Consider the following 24,447-nt stretch of genomic DNA (forward strand, 5'->3'; position numbering starts at 1 on the left):
ATGTAAGATTGAATATCAAAAACCTCAACATTATTTTCTGATTATAGGGGAAGATATATTGGGATCTGAACACAGAATTTAATGCATTGTGCCACCATGACAACAAAGAACTAGAATGCAAGGGAGTTGGGGCCATATTTAAGTGAAAATGACGGTGCGCGTTGCTATACAAAATTTGGCAGCGTCACACGCCATCATTTTCAAAATGCTGGTATGCGGTGCAAAAATTGTTGCCGCACCAATGCAACTACCCTTGTACCATAGCGCAAGGATTGCTGCATGGAGGGGGAGATTGTTTTTGTGCAGGAAGGGACACCTTCCTCCACAAAAACAATCTTCAATGGTGATTTGCTCCTTCTATGTTTGCTGCAAAATGCAGCACACATAGAAAGGGCAAAAAACGAGGAGAAATGAAAGAATTTCTTCTCGTTGAGCCATTCTAATGCCACCCCTGGGGTGGTGTTAGATTTTTGGCACTGCCTCAGGTTTATGAAAACTCGTAAATCTGGGGCAGCATCAAAATGCGATGGGTGTTGCAGTGGCACGCCCATTGCACACCCCTTCCACGCAAAGTGCTGCGTGTGAAGGGGCCGTATTTACAACACCACCTTGTAAATATTGTGCAGTGCATAGCACCACCACTCCGGTGGTGCTAGGAGCTCTTAAATATGCCCTTTGGTGTTTAAAGGAAATGACAGTTGCTGACTGCTGTCCGCTCGGCCAGTTGTGCTAATTACAACTCCATTGGCTCTTTGAAGTGTACAAAGAAGTGTTTCTATTTGGGAACTTTTCAGGTTCTAACATTATAAGCAAAAGACTCACTAATAGATGTAGGACCTCGAAAACACGTCTCTAGAAATTACTGGAAAAAATGGAATAACAAAAACCTCAACAGTGAAAACAAATGCTAAAGTGCATTGTGTCAAAAATAGAGTGTAAAACAAAAAAACAAAGAAGATTCCACCAAAGAAAATTAATGATAAAAATAAAATGTATATCAGTTGGAACTGAACAAAATCAAAATAGCCCCTAAAGGAAATAGAAAACATGAAACACAGTACAATAACAATCACAAAAAAACAAATATCAGAAAATAGTGAAAACTGACACAAATGAAAATTGTGGCAATGTGGTACTATTTTGAATAAATGTATCATTGTTGTGAAACTGTTGTATTTTTTAATTCAATATTGTATAGTATGAATACAAATACAAAGGAAAAAGGAAATAAATAATGCTATATTTAACACTTCAAAGTTCACTGGGAAATTCAATGATAAATAACTCTCATGGGCCTCCTTTTTACTGGTATTTCAAAAGTCTTTGGGAAAGGTCTATGTTGACATGCTCAACTTGTAGAAAATAGAGGGGCATTCCAAAATGGAATCCAGTACACACAGTTCCAATATATTCCAACCAACAAGTTTTAGTTTGCTCCAGATTTACTGCTCTCCCAGGCAATTGGGCAACCAGTATAGTTAGCCAGCTTTTTCCATAAAAACATGATCAACTAAGCTACACCCCACAGGAGCACAGAAAGTATCAAGTGAGAAGGAAATGATTCAAAGTGGACTAAGATCCCTGTATCTCTGATGATCTGGTCAGGGGACTATCTGGTTAAAGTTCTAGGCAAGTCCTTGCCCAAAATCTGAATTCAATTAATTAGTCTGTAAATTCCAAGTGATTTCTCTATATGTGATTTGGTGAAATGATTCCTTCTTTCCTTCTTCCAGTCTTGAACAGCCAGAAATAGTGATGTAGAAATATATATTTTTAAAACATCCACCTGTATCATTAGATAAATACTTGTGATACACTGCAAAAATATTCCTACTTTGCACTCACGTTTTCTAGCAAAATGATTGAATACCGTCTTAGCGTCTTTTGTTTCAGGTGTAGTTTCAAATCTCTCAGAGGGCTAGAATGCAAAAACTAAATGACATAATGCTCCCTAAAATAAAAATAAAAACTGAGATCCCTCCCACACTGCCAATCTAATGCGAATGCCGGATCGGTTAAAAGTGGGCTGAAATGCTTAGGAGTGTGTACGAGGACAAGCACTGTGCACACCCTCCGATTTCTGCAAGTTGAGGGTGAAAACGTGTTCAAAATAGGCAGCTATACATAGACAACATTTGCCACCACCATTAAATCCTTGCTTCTATATGCTTATAGAAACATGTATAGAAGAAGCATTGAAACCAAAGATTGCCTTTTAATTCCCATAATAATAGAGATGACGGTTGAGCACTCTCAGCAGCTTACCATCTGCACCATTAAACTCAATGAAAAGCAACTTGGGCTTCATTGTTTTTTGGGATCCTTCCTCTTCCTAAAAATGACCTCTTGCATTAGTATGATATAACATTTAAATATGGACTCGTGGTGGAGCTGTGCCTAAATTATTAAGGTTGCTCTTGAATTTCATTGCCTTAAAACATGGTCCCCATAGGTCCAGGCATGAGGTCCTATGCCACTTTCTCATCTATGTAATGCATATAAGGAGGATTAAAAATACTCCTCATTTTGCTGGTTTTCCCATAAGCCCTGCTCTTCAGTCAATGTTCCTCTCATCATATATTCCATATATGTTTTAACACAGCTAATGAAACTGAAAGATGAAAAATGTATTTGTGCTGAAAATGAATTGTAATTATTAGATTTGATCAAAACTATGGCCCTCATTCTAACCCTGGCGGTGTAACACCGCCAGGGCAGAGGGCAGAGGAAGCACCGCCAGCAGGCTGGCGGTGCTTCCTGGGCCATTCTGACCGCGGCGGTAACGCCGCGGTCAGAAAAGGGGAACCGGCGGTTTCCCGCCGGTTTTCCCCTGGCCCAGGGAATCCTCAATGGCGGCGCTGCTTGCAGCGCCGCCATGGGGATTCCGACCCCCTTACCGCCAGCCTGTTTCTGGCGGTTTTCACCGCTAGGAATAGGCTGGCGGTAACAGGTGTCGTGGGGCCCCTGGGGGCCCCTGCACTGCCCATGCCACAGGCATGGGCAGTGCAGGGGCCCCCTAACAGGGCCCCACCATGATTTTCACTGTCTGCTGAGCAGACAGTGAAAATCGCGACGGGTGCCACTGCACCCGTCGCACCCCTGCAACTCCGCCAGCTCCATTCGGAGCCAGCATCCTCGTTGCAGGGGCATTTCCGCTGGGCCGGCGGGCGCTCTTTTGGAGAGCGCCCGCCGGCCCAGCGGAAATGTAAGAATGGCCGCCGGTCATTTGTCGGCGGGACTTTGGCGGGCGGCCTCGGCCGCCCGCCAAAGTCTGAATTAGGCCCTATGTTTTTTTCAGTGGCTTCATTTAAGGGGTGCTGTAGAGAGCTATTCAAAACAGTCAGTGCTGAGGTGGCAATTTTTAGAGGACCGAGGACCCTCTTTAGATCTTGTTGGAGGGGAATACGCCATCATAAATGTGCTGGATATCATCTCAAGCTAAATGCCTCCGAAATGGAAATACTCATATGTGGTGACTGGAAAAAGTATGACCCACAGTGCGCCTGGCCTGATGATCTCACCTCCTCAATTATCCAAGGAAGTTAAAAACCTTGGAATTACCACGGACCCCAAGTTAACTATGAATGCCCAAGTGGACAAATTAGCATGAACAAGCTTCATCACCTTGAAAACTCTGCAACGCATCTTCCCCCATCTCAGATTTCCACACAAGGTGCAGGCTACTATCTCTCTTGTACTATCCAAACTGGATGATGCCAATGGCCTCTACCGTGGATCATCTCTATCTATTATGAAAAAGTGACAACTTATTCAAAACTCCTCTGCCTGACTACTATTACATGTAAAGCCACAATACCACATCTCCAGTGCCTTGAGACCACTACGCTGGTTACCTGTTGCCAGAAGATCCACCTTCAAGCTGCTTTGTATCACCCACAAAGCTATACATGGAACAGGACCACTTTTTATCAGAAACAAAATAACCAAATACATTCAACAAAGAAAACTCTGCTCAAGATTGGCACCCCTCCTTAGAACACCACCATACAAGAAAAAGAATAAAGGTGGTACATCCTTCTCTGTTCAAGCAGCTAAACTATGGAATTCATTACCTCCAAATATAAGATCCACGGATAACTATCTTGTCTTCAGAAGACTATTCAAGAGTTGGCTCTTTCCATCATAACCACTGTAGGCTTATAGTGGGTACCTTGTGGTACTTACACCTTGTGCCAGGTCCAGTTATCCCTTATTAGTAGAATGGAGGTGTTTCTAGCAGCTTAGGCTGTTAGAGGTATCTATGGCAAAGCAGCTTAGGCTGAACTAGGAGACATGCAAAGCTCCTACTATACCACTTATATCATTTAGCACAATATTCAGAGTTAATAAAAATAAAGGTACATTATTTTAGTGACAATATGCCAAAAGTATCTCGGAGGATACCCTCACTTAGGAGGTAAGTAATATATACAAATTATATGTACACAAACCCAAAGCAGGTAAGTAACAGCAAGAAAAGTAGTGCAAACAATGTAGAATCACAATAGGATGCAATAGGTAGACATAGGCCTAGGGGCAACACAAACCATATACTCCAAAATTGGAATGCAAATCACAAATGGACTCCAGGCCTATGGGAGGTTGTAGAGGGTCGCTGGGACTGTGAGGAAACAGTAAGGGTGTCCAAGATACCCCACCCCAAGACCCTGAAAAGTAGGAGTAAAGTTACCCTACTACCCCAGAAAGACAGTATAGTCGTGATAGGGGATTCTGCAAGAACCATAACTGCTACCAAAGCACTGAAGACAAATTCCTGGACCTGAGGACCTCTAAAGAAAGGGGACCAAGTGCAAGAGTCATGCAAGTGTCCATGGGGGGCAGGAGCCCACCAAACCCTAGTTGAAGGTGCAAAAGGGCTGCCTCCGGGTGGAAGAAGCCAAAGATTCTGCAACAATGGATGGTGCCAGGAACTTCCCCTTTGGTGAGAAGATGTCCCACGGAGAAATACCGCAAACAAGCCTTGCTAGCTGCAAGAGTCGCAGTTGAGGATTTTGGGTGTTGCTGGGCCCAGGAAGGACAAGGATGTCGCCCTTTGGAGAAAGAGACAGGGGGGAGCACTCAACAATGCAGAAAGACCCCACAGAAGCAGGCAGCACCCGCAGATGTACCGGAACAGGCACTTAGAAGATCTGAGGACAGCGGTCAACTCAGAGTCACAAAGGAGGGTCCCACAATGTCGGAGTCCAACTCAGTGAGTTGGGCAATGCAGGACGGAGTGCTGGGGACCCAGGCTAGGCTGTGCACAAAGGAAGTCCTGGAAAAGTGCACAGAGGCCAGATCAGCTGCAAATCGCGCATTACACAGGTTTGCTGTCTGGCGAGGGGAGGCAAGGACTTACCTCCACCAAATTTGGACAGAAGGGCCACTGGACTGTGGGAGACACTTGGACCCAGCTCCTGTGTTCCAGGGACCATGCTCGTCAGGATGAGATGGGACCCAGAGGACCAGTGATGCAGAGGTTTGGTGCCTTCGTTGGCCGGGGGAAGATTCCATCGACCCACAGGAGATTTATTCTTGGCTTCCAGTGCAGGGTGAAGGCAGACAGCCCTCAGAGCATGCACTACCAAGAAACAGTCGAGAAAGCCGGCAGGATGAGGCGCTACAATGTTGCTGATAGTTGTCTTGCTACTTTGTTGCGGTTTTGCAGGCATCCTGGAGCAGTCAGAGGTTTATCCTTGTCAGAAGTTGAAGAGGGAAGTGCAGAGGAACTCTGGTGAGCTCTTCCATTTGTTATCTGGGGAATAGCCCAGAGGAGAGACCCTAAATAGCCAGAAAAGGAGGTTTGGCTACTGAGAAAGGAGGCTTGGCTACTGAAAGAGGTAAGCACCTATCAGGAGGGGTCTCTGACGTCACCTGCTGGCATTGGCCACTCAGAGCTGCCCATTGTGCCCCAACACCTCTGAATCCAAGATGGCAGAGGTCTGGGACATACTGGAGGAGCTCTGGGCACCTCCTCTTGGAGTTGCTGGTCAGGGGAGTGGTCACTCCCCTTTCCTTTGTCCAGTTTCGCGTCAGAGCAGGGCTGGGGGATCCCTGAACCGATGTAGACTGGCTTATGCAGAGATGGGCACCATCTGTGTCCATCAAAGCATTTCTAGAGACTGGGGGAGGATACTCCTCCCCAGCCCTTCACACCCTCTCTCAGAAGAAATCCTTTGTTCTGCCTTCCTGGGACCGGGCTGCCCGGGCCCCAGGGGGGCAGAAACCTGTTTGAGGGGTTGGCAGCAGCAGCAGCTGCAGTGGAGATTCGGAAAGGCAGTTTGGCAGTACCCGGGTTCTGTGCTAGAGACCCGGGGATGCATGGAATTGTCTCCCCAATACCAGAATGGTATTGGGGTGACAATTCCATGATCCTAGACATGTTACATGGCCATGTTCGGAGTTACCATGGTGACGCTACATATAGGTATTGACCTCTATGTATTGCACATGTGCAATGGTGTCCCCGCACTCACAAAGTCTGGGGAATTTGCCCTGAACAATGTGGGGGCACCTTGGCTAGTGCCAAGGTGCCCACACACTAAGTAACCTTGCACCTAACCTTCACCAAGTGAGGGTTAGACATATAGGTGACTTAGAACTTACTTAAGTGCTGTGTAAAATGGCTGTGAAATAACGTGGACGTTATTTCACTCAGGCTGCAGTGGCAGTCCAGGGTAAGAATTGTCTGAGCTCCCTATGGGTGGCAAAAGAAATGCTGCAGCTCATAGGGATCTCCTGGAACCCCAATAACCTGGGTACCTAGGTACCATATACTAGGGAATTATAAGGGTGTTCCAGTGTGCCAATCTGAATTGGTAAAATTAGTGACTAGCCTGCAGTGACAATTTTAAAAGCAGAGAGAGCATAAACACTGAGGTTCTGGTTAGCAGAGCCTCAGTGATACAGTTAGGCACCACACAGGGAACACATATAGGCCACAACCTTATGAGCACTGGGGTCCTGGCTAGCAGGATTCCAGTGACACACATCAAACATACTGACAACATAGGGTTTTCACTATGAGCACTGGGCCCTGGCTAGCAGGATCCCAGTGAGACAATAAAAACATCCTGACATATACTCACAAACAGGCCAAAAGTGGGGGTAACAAGGCTAGAAAGAGGCTACCTTCCTACAACCACCATAGTCAAACAGCAATGGATTGCATATGCCTGTGTTGATAAATATTTTTAATCTGAATATGTATATATTATAGATATGTATAGTTCTTTAGGAAATATGTATCGCTACTATGTCATAACAATAAATTATACACATAGGCCCATATTTATACTTTTTTAGCGCCGCATTTGCGTAGTTTTTTGACGCAAAACTGGCGCAAACTTACAAAATACAATTGTATTTTGTAAGTTTGAGCTGCTTTTGCGTTAAAAAACGACGCAAATGCAGCGCAAAAAAAAGTAAAAATATGGGCCATACTCTTTAAACCTGTTTACCAAATGTATATTTACTCACAATTAAATATGGATATGTATGTGAATATATATATATATATATATATATATATATATATATATATATATATATATATATATGTGTGTATAAGTGTGTGTCTAAATAAGAATAAAGAAGATAAAATCTATAAATAAAACTCAAATTATAAATAAGTAAATTAAAGTAAAAAATAAATAAATAATAATATTGAATAAATAAATTAATTAAAGAAAAATAAAATCATGAAAAAAAATATATATATCTATATATCAAACAACAATGCGCATTCTGGGATCAAGCAGCCCACGAGGGGTGGGCCGAAGAAACCGGCAAGAGCAGACCGGTGAAATCGTATATTACAACAAAAAATAACAGTAAATTTGTGCACTCGGGAATTAAGAAAGTGAAGCAAAAAGGCTTTAATCACTATGCGTTTCGGCTGTAGACACACCAATTGAACAAAAGGAAATATATATCATTCAGTTGCATAGAAACAGGACTACACGGAGGAAATTGAGAAAACAGGACATATGAGTGATTAATCATAAATAATACCATTCACTTTGGACACAAAAAACTTTTTTCAATATATAAATTTCAAATAATATGATCAGTCTTGAAAATCAGTAAATTGTCATATCCAATAGTTATATGAAGTATCAATTGATTTAAGATGTTCCATCATGCAATGCCCACATATCTAAGGGAGAAACAAAAATAAAAAGTGTAAAAATACAAATTCCTCAGTAAATATGGCTTACAAATAAATAAATATACATATATTATCAATATCAAAAGCGCCTATTCTAATCTCCCAATTGCAAAGTTCATAAATTTTTTAGAACAAATATATTAAATATTTTTAATCAACCCCCTCACAGAAAATTATATAAATAGACCTATAACACAACTACAGTATAATCAAATTGTTCAAATGAATCTAAACAAAATGAAGAAAAAATGTGCTTAAATAAATATTCTTATCTGCATATCCATCACCACACCACGTGAAGATCTAAATTGGTGAAAATGAAGATAAAATAACTGGGATCCAATTATCAGCCATCCGACCCCCAATTACCTATAAAAAGAAGTATATAAAGTACACTGATTACAATCCATAATCTACATTACAATCTAAAATCTCATATACAAGGAGTGCCTAACTAATATATTAACTGCAGATGTAAAACAATATACATGAAGCACTATGATCTTATAAATATTAGATAATATCTAATCTTTTAGTCCTCATACAGATGAGTAATCAATTCCTCCCCAGAATTCAATCCTCTAGGCATTTTAGTTTCCAAGTCCAAAATATATCTAGATTCCTTCTTGCGTAATAGATGTTCCCTGTTGCCCTCTCTGTTATATAATGTTCAATAGCAAAATAAGACAACAATGAACAATCAAAAATTGTGTTTTTGTTCGAAGTGTTTAGCTACAGGATAATGTACGTCCTTAGATGTAATACCTCACATATGTTCCAAGACTCGCTTCTTAACACTGTGTTTTGTGCTACCCACATACCATTTGTCACATGGACATTCCAATATGTGAATAGAAAAAGGAGTACTACAGGTCAAAAATTGAGTGATCTGCTGCATATATCCTGGTTTACGTGTGCGATATTCTTTATGCATCACACTCTTGCGACAAGCCTTACAATGTCCATAGGGAAAGAATCCCTGTAAATTATGTTCCCTAATTTGGGGAATAGTGGTAATGTCATTAGATCTAAGAATGTCATGAAGACTGTGTCCTCCTCTGTATGTAATCTTAAGTTTTTTCTGAATTAAGGAACCAATAATAGGATCACTTTTCAAAAGGTTCCAATTTTTTGAAAAAATATTTTTTATCTGAGGAGTGTCTTCATTATAGGTCATAACCAGTTTGATACTATCTGCGTCATCATTCTTTCTTATTTTTTAATATATTGTCAAATAATGTCTGTATTCTGTTTATTCCTTTCAATTTGTCAGTCGCCTTTTTAATCACCCAATTGGGATAACCTTGTTGTTTAAATCTTAAAATCATGTCTTTTTGTTCTCTATCAAAGGCCTCATCTGTACTGCAAATTCTCTTAGCCCTAAACAGTTCCCCATATGGGATACTCCATTTCAAATGATCATGATGTCCACTAGATGCATGAAGAAGACTGTTACCAGCTGTACTTTTATGGAAAAGTTCTGTGGTGATTTTCTTTTCTTTAATCACCACTGCAGTATCCAGAAACTCAATGGACGATTTGCTCATATTAGATGTCAATAGATTATTTAGATCATTGTTATTTAGTTTCTCAATAAACCTTTTTGCTTCACCTTGTGTTCCTTTCCAGATAATGAACAAGTCATCAATATATCGAAGCCCAGAGCAGCCTTTTTAATTTCAGGATAACTGGCCTCATTCTTAAAGATCTCCTCTTCCCACCAGCCCAGAAAAAGACAGGCAAAACTAGATGCAAAACAAGTCCCCATTGCAGTCCCAAGGATTTGTTTATATAACACTCCACTGAAAAGAAAAATGTTATTTGTAAGGGAATATCTAATCATGTCAATGATCATATCAGTATGTGCTAAAAACTTCAATGATCGAGTCTGTAAAAAATGTCGACAAGCATGTATACCCTTTTCATTTTCAACGATAGTGTACAGGGAGTTCACATCCAGGGTTATCAATATGAAATCGTCTTTCCCACCAATCCCTTCTAATTTATCCAAAAAAACTTTGGTATCTCGAAAAATCAACATATCTTGATACGTTTTCCAATACACCATCACAGGACAACACAATAGGTCTCCCCGGAGGACAATTCCTATCCTTATGAATCCTAGGGGAATGTATAACACCAGTAGTTTTGGAAAATCCTTCTTCAAAAAACAGTATTCATCCCATATCAATAAACCTTTATTTTTCCATTCTGTCAAAAGATACCAAATGTCTGTTATGCTTTTGACATATGTCTCCTTAGTGATGATCATCAAAAAATGGGTATTGTTGAGCTGACGCATAACCATATCGATATACAATTGTATAGGCATCAATACTATATTCCCGCCTTTGTTGGCCGGACATATAATAATATCCTTGTCAACAGCTAGAGCTTTAATGGTAGTTCTTGATCTAACGTCAGATTTTGATTGTGTTTTGATTTAAACCATGTTTTATGTTGATATTGAACAAGACCCTGAACAACCATATCATGAAAGGTGTCAATATTGTCATGGTTCATATTAGGAAAGAAAGTAGATCTAGGTTTAAAACCTAGGTTTAAAACCTAGTGTACTTCCCAGGTTGTTTCTGTGTGCTGGACTCTGTTTTTGCTGTTTTGTTTGCTCTGGATCCTTTACCACTGCTGACCAGTGCTAAAGTCTAAGTGTTCCCTGTATACATTATGGCCCTCATTATGATCATGGCGGTGTGGGCTGCCATGCCGGTGGTGGTGGGAAATCCCACCAGTTGGCATGGCGGCCCACACCGCCACTTAATGATGCTATGGAGGGCCGCCAATAGCGGCCATCACCCACCACCAGGCTGCCTCCGTCAGGAGCCTGGCGGTGGACGGCATCATTATCCGACAGGGCAGAGCTGGTGCCCCTCGGATAATGATCCCTATGCCTCCAGACTTTCCATGACGGGTTTCCCCGCCAGGGAAAGGCTGCCTGAAGGGGTGCTTGGCATGGGCAGTGCAGGGGCCCCTGTGCAGTGCCCTATCCCGCAGGTCACATCCCTATTTACGGGCAGTGATCTGCACGACGGGTGCAGCTGCACGCGCCGTACAGAGACATTGATGGCAGCTCCATGTGGAGCCGCCGGCAATGTCCCGGCCAGGCATTCATCTGGGCCGGCGGGCGGAAACAATGTTTCCGCCCGCCGGCCTAGAGGAATGTTCATTATATGGCCGGTGGGGTTCCGGGGGAGCAGGTGGTCACTGGAAAGACCGCCAGCATGAAGACGCCGGTGTAAACCACCGTGTTCATAATGAGGGCATATATTTGTACATTGGCTTATCCATGATTGGCATATTTGATTTACTTGTAAGTCCTTTGTAAAGTGCACTAGAAGTGCCCAGGTGATGTAAATCAAATGCTACTAGTGGGCTTGCAGCACTTGTTGTTCCACCCATCTTAGTAGCCAGGTAAACATGGCTCAGACCTGCCACTGCAGTGTCTGTGACTGCAGTTTTAAACTGCCAATTCGACTTGGCAAGTGTACGACTTGCCAGGCCTAAACCTTCCCTTTTCTTACATGTAAGACACCCCTAAGGTAGGCACTGGGTAGCCCCATATGCAGGGTGCAGTGTATTTTTAAGGTAGGACATTTACTGATGTGTTTTATATGTTCTGACAGTGAAATACCGCCAATTTTGGTTTTCACTGTTGCAAGGGCTATATCTCTCATAGGTTAACATGGAGCTGCCTTTAAATTTGATTAAAGTGTAGATTCCCTTTGGGAGCAGATAGACATGTGGGGTTTGGGATCTCTGAAATCACAATTTAAAACTGCATCTTTTAGCGAAGTTGGTTTTTAGATTGTATGTTTGAAAATGCCACTTTTAGAAAGTATGCATTTTCTTTCTTAAACCATTCTGTGACTGCTTGTTTGTGGATTCCCTGTCTGTGCCAGTTTGACAGTTGGGCTGTTTGCACCTCTCCTCTAGACAGTGACACAAAGGGAGCTGGGGTGTAGCCTGCATATCCTGATGAGCCATCCGGGCTGAGTGGAGGGGAGGAGTGGTCACTTACACCTGAAAGGGCTGTGTCTACCCTCACACAATGCAGTCTCCAACCCCCTGGTGTGTTTCTGGGGCCTGGCCTGGGCAAGGTGGGATCTTGAAAACAACAGAGACTTCTCTTTGTAGTAGGCCTACTTCAAAGGCAGAAATGGGTATAAGAAGAGCATCCAAAACCCTGGAGATTAGATTACTTCTGAAACCAAGAGGAACCTCTGAGAAGGAGAAGAGCTGGAGAAGCTGGAGGAGGAGTACTGCCCCTTTGCTTGTGACTGTGCTTTGCTGGGTTGGCCTGCAATAGCTGCTTCTGCCAGACAGAGGACAAAGACTGACTTTTGTGTAACTTCCCACAGGTGAAGAATCTTCAAGATATTGTTGAAACTGAGCTTGCCTCTTGGTGTGGAAAGTCTCAGAGACAGCAAGGACTTCTCTCTGCCAACACTTGGGCTTTCTGCTGAGAGTACTGCCTGCCAAGGGGTGCCCTAACCTGCCTCTGGGACCTTGAAAGATGCAGCTGGTGGAAAAGGACAGAAACCCACACGATGACTGCCGTGTGGGGAAACTTTCGATGCACCACCCGCTTTGCGGCTGAAAATCAAAGCGCCGCCAGCCTTGCAGCTAAAATCAATGCTCCATCTTCATTGCGGCTGGGAGATTGACGCAACATGGCTGGGGAAATGAAGCACAACACCCGCAGCGGCTGCTGTTAATGACGCAAGCTCAACGCAGCGCAGTTTCTTGACGCATTGCTGGCCTTTTCCGATGCACACTCGTCCATGCAATGTTATTTTGACACAACCCAGGTACTTTTGAATGCTATAAAAGTTCTCTCTGTTTTCAAAAGGATTTAAGACTCTTATTCTTTAAAAAATTCACAACTTGACTTGTGTATGTTGGATTTTTGTCATTTTTGGTCTTGTTTTGCTTTGGTAAATATTAGCCATTTTTCTAAACCTGTGTGTTGTCATTTTGTAGTGTTTTCACTGAGTTACTCTGTGGGTTGGTACAAATACTTTACACATTGCTTCTGAAGTTAAGCCTGCCTGCTTGTGCAAAGCTACCAAGGGGGTGAGCGGGGGTTAACTGAGGGTGATTCTCCTTGCCCTGACTAGAGTGAGGGTCCTTGCTTGGACAGGGGGGTAACGTGACTACCAACCAAAGACCCTGTTTCTAACATTGGTGATCAGCGGTTGGGTTTGGACTTGTATTTGTACTTGACACACAGTGATTAAGTGTACACTACTATTTTCAGTGCAAACCATTACGTGACCACATACTACTTGTCTTTGTGATTTTCTTTTTTTGTAAAAAATGTTCCCACTTCCATTTTGTGGTAATCCTTGATTAACTTGTGAACTCTATTTGGTAACTTGTTTTTCTGCCTTTGGAACTTTGCACTTTTAACTCTTCATCATGTCTCAATCTGGGGATTTATCAGCTGGAGCTGCTTTTGATTTACGGAAAGTGGAGAGTTACACAGTTGCCCAATTGAAACAGTTCTGTAAGGATCTTGCCTGTCCCATTAAGAGCTCCACCAGGAACGAGCAGCTGCAAAAGGCACTGAGGGCCTGGATGACAGCCAAGGAAGCTGAGGGTCACACCGAAAATTAGGAAGAGGGTGAGGAGGAGGAGAAGATGCAGAATATTCACAATGGTGTAGTGGGTGGGCCTGTTATGTCCAGGACAGGTAGCAGTGTGTCATCCAAGGGTCTGACTCCTGAAAAGTTCCAGGACAGACAGGCAGAGAGGGCTCACCAGTTGGAGTTGGAGAAAATGAGGATGGCCATAGAAGAGAAAAAGTTATAGTTGGCTCATGAGCTCAGCTTGAAGGAGCGGGATCAGAGGAGCCAGTCTAATAGGGATGGTAGCAGCAATAACACAGTGCAGCCTGAGAGGAGGGTGCACATTCCTAAAGCCCTTGTGAAGGATTACATGAGAGAGGATGGCATACTGTTGTGGTTTAAGGGGTATGAGTCTGCACTCCATATGAATCTGGTCCCTGAAGCTCATTGGGGGGTGGGTCTGTGGAAGCAATTCGAGGTAGAGGGAAGGGATACTCTGATATCCTTAGGGGATCACCAGGGGCTCACTTACTCTATCATGAAGGATGCCCGATCACTAGGTATGGTCTCACCCCTGATCAGTATAAGGACAAGTTTAGGTCCTATAAGAAGAAGGAATCCCAAACATAGTTGGAATGTGTTGACTCTTTTTGCAGGTCACTGGATGGTTGGGTGAAGGGCAGTAAGGTAACAACGTATGAGGGGCTTTACAATTTGATTGCTTGGGAGCACTTGTACAGTTTATGTGTTCCAGAGCTGCACCAGCTCCTAATTGACAGCAAGCTGACTGACCCCAGGACACTTGTGCAGGAAGCGGACTGTTGGGAGAGCACATGGGTCCAAAAGAGGTATGGGGAAGACCATGCCAAGGGTGGGCAGTGTCCCCACCATCAGAAGACGTCAGTGGGGGGAAGGGTAAACGGGGGAGTTCTCACAAGGGCCCCCACCTAGTTCCCATGGTAAAGAATCCCAGCCCCCAGTAGAAAACAAACCATGGCTCTCTACAGGGAAACCTGCAGAGAAGGGGCCCGCAAGTGCTTAGCATGTGATTAGGAGGGTCACATGAGGAGGGACCCCAAATGTCCCAAGTGGACACCGGCACCCACTGGTGCTCAGTCACAGAGTTTGGCCAGTGTAGCATGTGGGTAAGAGTTGGTTCCAGGTGGGTGGGTGGGAGCCAGCTGAGATGACTCTTGTATCACTAGGGAACAGTGAGATGGTCCAGTGGACCCTCATGCCTGATAACACTAAGAAGTACAGGAAGTTGGTGACCATCAATGGATAGAGGGTGTGGGCTCTGAGAAACACAAGAGCCAGTGTGACTACAGTGAGGAGTCAACTGGTGTCTGAAGAGCAGATAGATCCCTATGTACTTCATCAAGTAGTTGCAGTGGACAACTCAGAGCACCTGTGCAGAGTGGCGCAGGTTCCCTTTGAATGGGGGGTCTCAGGTTGCTTGAAGGTAGCTGTGAGTCCATCAATGCCTGTTGATTGTTTGCTTTGCAATGACCTGGAGGATTCCCCTTGGCAGGAGGTGGAACGCAGGTCACACTTGGAAATGTTGGGTCTGCCTGGGGGGGCCTGTGTGTCTACCCAGTCTATGGCAGCCCGTCAGGGTGATCAGGAGATCCTGGAGCCTGAAGGAGTGGCCCAGGTGTCTGCCAGAAGGAGGAAGGGCAAGGGGCATGGGAAACCGACCCCAGAAGTTCCCACGATCCAGGAGGAGGCTGAACCTGAGGGAAGCATTCTGTGAGGCACAGAAGTTGTGCTCTACTCTGGAGGGTTTATGGCAGCAGGCTGCGGACCAGGCGTCTGGCAAGAAGCCTGGATCACATTTGATTTACTGGTTCCTGACCCTGGGTCAGCCCGTGTGCTGGTGTTACCCTAGTGCTTCGGAGCCTTCCTACTGGGTCTGGCTCATGACGTGCTTTTAGCTGGGCATGTGGGGCAAGACAAGACCTTTGAGTGGCTTGTCACCCACTTCTATTGGCCCCAAATGCGCAGGCACTCTCATGCTCATTGTAGATCTTGGCCAACTTGTCAGGCAAGTGGCAAGAGCGGGGGGAAATGTAAAGCTCCCCTTCAACCTTTCCCTGTGGTTAGTACCCTCTGTGAGAGTGTTGGTATTGACATTGTGGGGCCTCTGGATCCCAAGACAGCTACGGGCAACAGGTTTATCCTGGTCTTGGTGGATCATGCCACCCGGTACCCGGAAGCCATTCCTCTGAGATCGATCACTGCCCCTGTGGTGGGCCGTGCATTGATGGTGTTTTTTACCCGCATGGGGTTCCCGAAGGAGATGGTGGCTGACAGGGGTGCCAACTTCATATCAACATATATGAAGTGTCTGTGGAAGGTGTGTGGGGTAACGTACAAGTTCACCACACCTTACCATCCCCAAAGCAATGGTATGGTTGAGAGATGAAGGGCATGATAATGGGCCTGTCTGAGCCCTTGAGGCGGAAGTGGGATGTCCTCTTGCCATGCCTTCTGTTCGCTTTCAGGGTAGATGCCTCAAAAGGGCTTGGCATTAGTCCTTTCAAACTGTTATATGGCCACCCTGTGAGGGGACCTTTGACTCTGGTCAAGGAGGCTTTGAAGAAAGCCCCCAGGAACCCCTCCCCCAGGATGTATTCAGTTGCATGATGGCTCTGAGAAACCAGACTGCCTTCTTCAGGAGTCTGACCCAGGAGAACCTGGAAGCAAGCCAGGAAGACATGAAATGCTGATAGGACCAGAATGCCACTCTGGTCGAGTTTCACCCTTATCAGAAAGTGTGGGAGTTGGCGCCAGTGGAGCCTAGGGCACTCCAGGACAAGTGGACTGGGCCATTTGAGGTGGTGAAGCGTAAGAGTAAAGTCACCTACCTGGTGGACTGGCGGACTCCCAGGAGCCCTTTAAGGGTCCTGCATGTTAACCGGCTCAAGCCACACTTTGAGAGGACTGAATTGTCCATGCTCCTAGCAACAGATGATGGGTGGAGGAAGAGAGTGAACCTCTTCCTGACATCTTGCCTGCTCCCTGACCCCAGAGCAGCAGAGGGCCTGTCACTAGGTGTTGGGTCAGTTTGCCTCACTGTTCTCCCTGATCCCAGGGGTCACACATCTGTGTACACACAATCTGGACACTGGGGACAGGCTTCCTGTTAAACACAAAGTTTACAGAGTGACTAACAGGGTAAGGGCTAACATTAAAGAGGAAGTCTCTAAAATGTTAGAGTTGGGGGTAATTGAGTTTTCCAGCAGCCCTTGGGCCAGTCCAGTGGTTTTGGTTTCAAAGCCTGCTGCTCCTGTTCTGTGTGGATTACTGGGGACTCAATGCGGTCACTAAGACTGACACACACCCTTCCGCCCAAGCTGATGAGCTCATTGACTGGTTGGGAGCTGCCAAGTACCTAAGTATGTTTGATCTTACCTCTGGGTACTGGCAGATCGCCCTGACTGAGGGGGATAAGGAGAGGTCTGCATTCTCTACACCAGACCGGCACTACCAGGTTACGGTGATGCTCTTTGGAATGAAGAATGCCCCTGCCACCTTTCAGAGGTTAGTCAACCAGGTGTTGGCTGGACTGGATGACTTCAGCACCGCCTACCTGGATGACATTGCTGTCTTTAGTTCCACATGGGAAGAACACTTGCAACTCCTCTGTAAAGTGTTGGAGGCCCTGCAGAAGGCAGGCCTCACTATTAAGGCAAGCAAGTGCCAAATAGGGCAGGGTTATGTGTTATACTTGGGACACCAAGTGGGGAGTGGCCATGTGGCACCCCAACAGCCTAATATTGAAACCATTCTGGCTTGGGAGCCCCCCAAGACCCAGGCTGAAATGAGAGCCTTTTTAGGTCTCACAGGATACTATAGGAGGTTTGGCACAATTGTTGCTCCCTTGACTAAGTTAACTTCCAAAAAGCAGCCCAGAAATGTGATCTAGACTGAGTCTTTGCCAGACAGCCTTTGATGCCCTGAAGGCTGCCATGTGCACAGTGCCTATGCTAAAGGCACCTGATTATTCCAAGGAATTTGTTGTGCAAACAGAGGCCTCAGAGCATGGCATTTGGAGCAGTACTCTCACAGCTTAATGAAGAGGGCCTAGATCAACCTGTAGCCTTCATTAGCAGGAGGTTACTTCCCAGGGAACTTAGGTGGAGTGCCATTGAGCTTGAAGCTTTTTCTGTGGTCTGGGCACTGATGAAGCTAAGACCCTACTGGTTTGGGACTCACTTCTGGGTTCAGACAGACCACAGGCACCTCAGATGGTTAATGCAGATGAGGGGTGAGAATCCCAAATTATTGATGTGGTCCATCTCCCTACAGGGAATGGACTTTACGGTGGAACACCGCCCTGGCACTGACCACGCCAATGCTGATGGTATGTCCAGATTCTTCCACTTTAGTGATGAGAACTCCCATAAGGTTAGGTAGTTTCTCCCCACTTTCAGCTTGGGGGGACACGTGTTAGATTGGCATCATTGGCATGATCTCCCCTAACATTTTGCCTCTGGTACCTAGGTTGCTTCTGTGTGCTGGACTCTGTTTTTGCTGTTTTGTTTGCTCTGGCACTTTACCACATTTCTAACAATGCCCATATGGAATTATAGTGGCAATTATGAAATAATCACCAACATGATTAGGTCGATAATCTGCCAGATGGTTAGGTTTGAGGAAATACCTTTCATCCCAAAGTAGTTTCAGCTTGTGGAGATATTGTTTAAACACTGAACATATTAATTTGAACAGTGGCAATTGGTTTAAAGGTTTATAAGTAGTTTGATGAGACTGATCCATTGCGGATGTCTAGCTTGGTGTATATTAGCAGGAGAAGAAATCCTCCTTGGATGTGTTTAAGTAAGGTTTGTTTTGTTGCTAAAAATAACTAAAAGATGTTACACAGTACTCAACTAGCCAGGGTAAAAAGTCCACAGAAAGAATAAATGTTCAAAGACTGGTACTACCACAGAATTCACCCCTGCTACACGTAAGTGCTGCAATAATGTTACTCCAGAGAACAAATGACTAAATCATTTAACAATATCCTGGAGCACTCCAATAATTTGTTTAAAAAACACTGTTTGAGGACAACTAACCAGAAAAACCAGTCCATAAGTACAAAGTCATGTGATATAATGTCATTGTCTTAATTTTGTTTATACACTTCCAACCAAGTACATGATCATCATCCATTTGACTTATATCACATGACCTTGGAATTATGGACAGACTTTTCTGGCATTTGTCCCCAAACAGTGTTATTTAAATAAATTGTTGGAGTACTCAAGTATATTGTTTTATCATTAGGATACTAGTTGCTGCCAATGGTCTAGATGTCTATGGTCATTTTGGTTGGGGATTTAAATGATAGGAAGGAAACATGGTGAGCCTGATTGTGTTGTAGGTGCAGAAAGCTTCAGGAGCAATGGTGGACAGACATTCCCTTCACCACATGAAGAAGTAAATCCTCTCAGATTTTTAGAAAGGTTGTTTTTTTTCTCTCCAAGGCACGGAGCAAAAGCCACTGACAAAGCCAGGGGTGTATATGACTGCCCATTGGACAAATGCTTCAACTGTTGGGATCTGGCTTCACTCAACCTTACCTCCTATCAAAGTTTAGGAAATAAGTATAATTGAGTTTGTTTAATCTACACATCTGCTATTGGGAGCCATGATATCTATGGGTGAATGCAAGATTTACAAATCTGCATGATGTGTGAGCATAGTTGACGTGGATTATTGGTCTTAAAGGACTGGGACATGTAGAGGAGGCCAGAAAGAGGTGTAAGATTTGATATGACCATGCCTGTATGAGCATATTCAAACAGGGTGTTGATAATATGTTTCAGCCCTTTAGGTTCATTATTTTATTGTAATTGTGTTATCTTAGAGCAGGTGATAAGAGATCGGGCACTTTACTTTGTGCAACTTTCACCTCTTTCAGCATTTGGACCCACATGTCCTGACCAATGTGCTCTTTGGCTGCAAAAGCCCAGATAACAAGAAGGAGGAAGGTATAACCCACACAATAACTACACAAGACCGCACTTACAGAGGTGACAGCAGCAGGGCCCAATAAGACATACTTCCGTACATAGGGGAACCAATGGCTCACCCTGAGAGGGTGTAATCTGATGTTGAGTGCCACTAGTTTCCACTTTTTACCGTGGAGAAAAAATAACTCACCATGTGAGTCTTATATAGAAAGGGGGGCACTGCTGATAGGAGAAAATTGATTGAGGATGCATTATTTTCTTGCTTAGGGCTCTTTAATCCAGCTTCTCTTCACATTTGTAACAGCTATGGTCAAGGTTTTGGTCTGACTTTTATCTTTTCTTTTCTTTAGCCTCATTCTTATGCCAGAGGTATGTCACACATGCCTCTTGTATAAGAGTGCAACTTACATAGGACTGCACATTTGTTTAGTTGTAAACTGTTTCTGGTGCCTGGAAACTATATAGGAAAGGAAAATAAGAATGGAGCAGTTGCTTGCAGCAGGGAGAGCTAAATCTAATGCAACCTACCATTTTCTGCCAGTTGCAAAGGAGCGATTTGAGGAAAGAGGAGGGAAATGGGGAGGATAGGTGAATGTTTGGGACATATTTGGCCAGTGAGAGGTAGTACGATTTGTGAAGCTGGAAAACTGTTAATAAGATCTGGAAACCCAATCTTTGAGGATCACCATGTACATAATTCCTTCCCTCTGTTGCACCTCTCCCTACTCAAGGAGTGTAAGAGGCTGGCCTGGTTTGTAGTGGGTAACTTGGGTACTTACACCTTATACCAGGTCCAGTTATCCCTTACTAGTGAAGTAGTCGTGTTCTAGCAGCTTAGGCTTAGGCTGATAGAGGTAGCTATAGCAGAGCAGCTTAGGCTGAACTAGGAGACATGCAAAGCTCATGCAATACCACCTATAGTTGCACTGTACTTATACACAAGTAAAGACAATACTCAGTGTTACCAAAAATAAAGGTAGTTTATTTGGGTGACACAGTACCAAAAATATCTTAGAGGCAATACTCCCTCCAGAGGTAAGTACTATACACAATATATACATTAGACACCACAATTCGACAAGTAATTTGTCATAGGGCAGTGAATGCAATAGGAAAACGCTATAGAATGCAATGGGAGAAATAGGTCTAGGGGCAAAACATACCATATACTAAGAAAGTGGAATGCGAATCATGAATTCCCCCCAGACAAGTGTAGTCTGTGCAGAATCTCTGGTAGAGTAAGAATACATTAAAGGTAGGTAAATTACCCCACCCTAGAGCCTAAAAAAGCAGGAGTAAAGTACTGCAAGTTTCCTTAGGACACACTACACCTTGTGATTGGGATATTGCAGTAACCAACCAAGTCTGCAAACAACAACTGCTGGATTCCTGGACCTGAAGACCTGTAATAGAAGGGGACCAAGTCCAGAAGTCGAAAGAAGTTCCAGGAAGGGCATGAGTCCCTGCCAAACCAGAAGAGGGTGCAAAGGAAGAGTCCCCGGTTGGACGAAGACTGCAGGAATGCACCCTAGGAAGATGCCAGTGGCTTCCTGCATGATGCAGAAGATGTCCCACAATGTGAAGGCCAACAAGCCTTGGTTACGACAAATATGCCTTTTGTGTCAAAATGGTGCTGGCTGGACCCAGGAGGGGCCTGGAGTCCTCAACTCTGTGTGAGGAGGAAGAGGGGGCTCTCAGCACTTTAGAGAGCCCTCAGGATGGCAGGCATCACCCACGGGAGTCCCAGGACACAGGGACAAATGAGGTGCAAAATACGGTTGGTGCAGCACAACAAAGGGAGGTCCCACACCGCTGGAGAACAACTCAGCGAGTTGAGTGTTGCAGGATGGAGTGCTGGGGACCTGGGCCAGGCTGTGCACAAAGGAATTTTGCAAATGGTGCACAGAGGCCTCAGGAGGTCAAGGAGATACAGTACACAGGGGTACTGTTGCTCTCAGGGAAGGCAAGGTCTTACCTCCTCCAAATTGCGTCAACAGAACCTCAGGACAGTCTTTGTCAATGGGGTCCACCCTCTGTGTCCTTAGAAGCACGCTCGTTGCTGTGAGAGGGGTCCAAGGATACCGGTCATCGGCTTGGAAGGTGCCTGCCTGAGTAGGGGAGTGACTCTGTCACCCCCACAGGAGATTTCTTTAGTCCTTCTGGTGCAGGATTAAGACAGGGAGGCCCCAGAGCATGCACACCATGAAAACTGTTGCAGTTGCTCACTGGAGCTGAAGTTGCAGAGGAAAAGTTTCCCTTGTGGATTCTTTGTTGCTGTTACAGCGGTTCCTAGAGGAGGCTGCGGTTGATCCGAGGTCAGAGGATGAAGTAGTAGTTGCAGGGGATTCCTGAAGGAAACTTGCAAACAGAATCTAAAGAGAACCAACAGGAGAGACCCTAAATAGCCCTGAGGGGGGGATTGGCTACCTTATCTGGTAAGGACCTATCAGGAGGGGGCTCTGATGTCACCTGCTGGCACTGGCCACTCAGAGCCCTCCAGAGTGCCCCCACACGTTGGGCAAGATGACTGAAGTCTGGGACACACTGGAGGAGCTCTGGGCACCACCCATAGGGTGGTGATGGACAGGGGAGTGGTCACTCCGCTTTCCTTTGTCCAGTTTTGCGCCAGAGCAGGGGACAAGGGGTCCCTGAACCGGTGTAGACTGGCTTATGCAAGGAGGATACCATCTGTGCCCTGCAAAGCATTTTCAGAGGCTGGGGGTGGCTACCTCTCCCCAGCCTTTAACACCTATTTCCAAAGGGAGAAGGTGTAACACCCTGGTCTCAGAGGAAATGCTTTGTTCTGCCTTCCTGAGGCTGAGCTGCTCGGACCACAAGAGGACAGAACCCTGTCTGTGAGGTGGCAGCAGATGTAGGTGCAGTGCAAGCCTCAGACTGCTGGTTTGGCAGTACTGGGGGTCCATGGATGAGCCTCCGGGATGCATGGAACTGGCTCCCCAATACCAGATTTGGAATGGGGGGACAACTCCATGATCTTAGGCATGTTTCATGGCCGTATTCGGAGTTACCATTGTGAAGCTACATATAGGTATTGACCTATATGTAGTGCACCCTTGTAATGGCGTCCCCGCAATCACAAAGTCCTGGGAAATGGCTCTGAACTATGTGGGGGCACCTTTGCTAGTGCAAGGGTGCCCTCACACTTAGGGGGTTATTCCAACGTTGGAGGAGGTGGTAATCCGTCCCAAATGTGACAGATTTACCACCAGCCGTATTACGAGTTCCATAGGATATAATGGACTCGTAATACGGCTGGTGGTATATCCGTCACTTTACCATCACTTTTGGGACGGATTACCACTTCCTCCAAAGTTGGAATAACCCCCATAGTGTCTTTGCACCTAACCTTCAGCAAGTGAAGGTTAGACATATAGATTACTTATATGTTACTCAAGTGCAGTGAAAATGGCTGCGACATAACGTGCACGTTATTTCACGCAGGTTGCAATGGCAGGCCTGGGCAAGTTTTTGTCTGAGCTCCCCATGGGTGGAAAAAGAAATGCTGCAGCCCATATGGATCTCCTGGAACCCCAATGCCCTGGTACCTAGGTATCATATACTAGGGACTTATAAGGGGGGGTCCAGTGTGCCAATTGAAATTGGTAAATGAAGTCACTAGCCTACAGTGACAAATTTAAAGGCAGAGGGAGCATGAGCACTGAGGTTCTGGTTAGCAGAGCCTCAGTGACACAGTCAAGCACTAAACAGACACACACATTAGGCCATAAACTATGAGCACTGGGTCCTGACCAGCAGGACCCCAGTGAGACAGGCAAAAACATACTGACATACAGGTAAAAATGGGGGTAACATGCCAAGGAAGATGGTACTTTCCTACAATGAGTGTTACCACCCTCACCCCATTCATGTTACTCCCCTAACCCTAAAACAAGAGAATCACCCTACACCTGTAAAAACACCCTTCATGCATCTGAGGCCCACTCAAGAATATCTCACAGTCACTATTTTCAACATAAACACCATTTAGAGTTATGAGGTTTGTCTTGTACCTGCTGCATCTGAAGGGCTAAGTGAGAAGTTCTAGAGAGGCAATCAGGAGAGAGAAAGTGGCATGACAATGGTTGTATTTCTCCACCTCTCTATTGACCCACTGAAAACAAGTTCCTTTTCATTTTTGACCATCATCTAAACCCCCAGTTCATGTATTTTTTATGGGTGCAATTGGCAAGTCTCCCAATAGTGTCTGCTATGAACTAAAAGCCTTTAATTATTTGTATGTAATTAACCTGAGGGGGTGCTCAGCCCATGTACGTTGAAACTGCAGTGTTGGGATGGGCAGTCTTCGCGAACTGAGGTTGTGGCTTAAGGTTAAAATGTTTCTCTGACATTCTGACACAGTCCTAGATTCAATGCCTTGTCTGTGTCTGACATGTGCCCCTCATAGGAACCTGGATTGTGGAGATCTTTGTTGTGCGTTGTCACTAACCACAATAGCTGCATTTAGCAATATGTGATCTGAAACAAAGGTCACTGCATGTTGCTGAAACAGCCTGCTGTAACGATGGCAGATCTTTTTAAAGAAAACTACAGGAAATAAAATGTGACTGTCAAGTATCGAAACTCCACACACCTAGGGATTTCATTCTTTTTGCAGCAGTATTTCAATATTAACCAAGAAACATTTAATTTCCAACAAAAATAATACATTTGTACCTTTAAGGGAGTGAAC

This window comes from Pleurodeles waltl, chromosome 12 (assembly GCF_031143425.1).
Source record: "Pleurodeles waltl isolate 20211129_DDA chromosome 12, aPleWal1.hap1.20221129, whole genome shotgun sequence".
NCBI lineage: Eukaryota > Metazoa > Chordata > Amphibia > Caudata > Salamandridae > Pleurodeles > Pleurodeles waltl.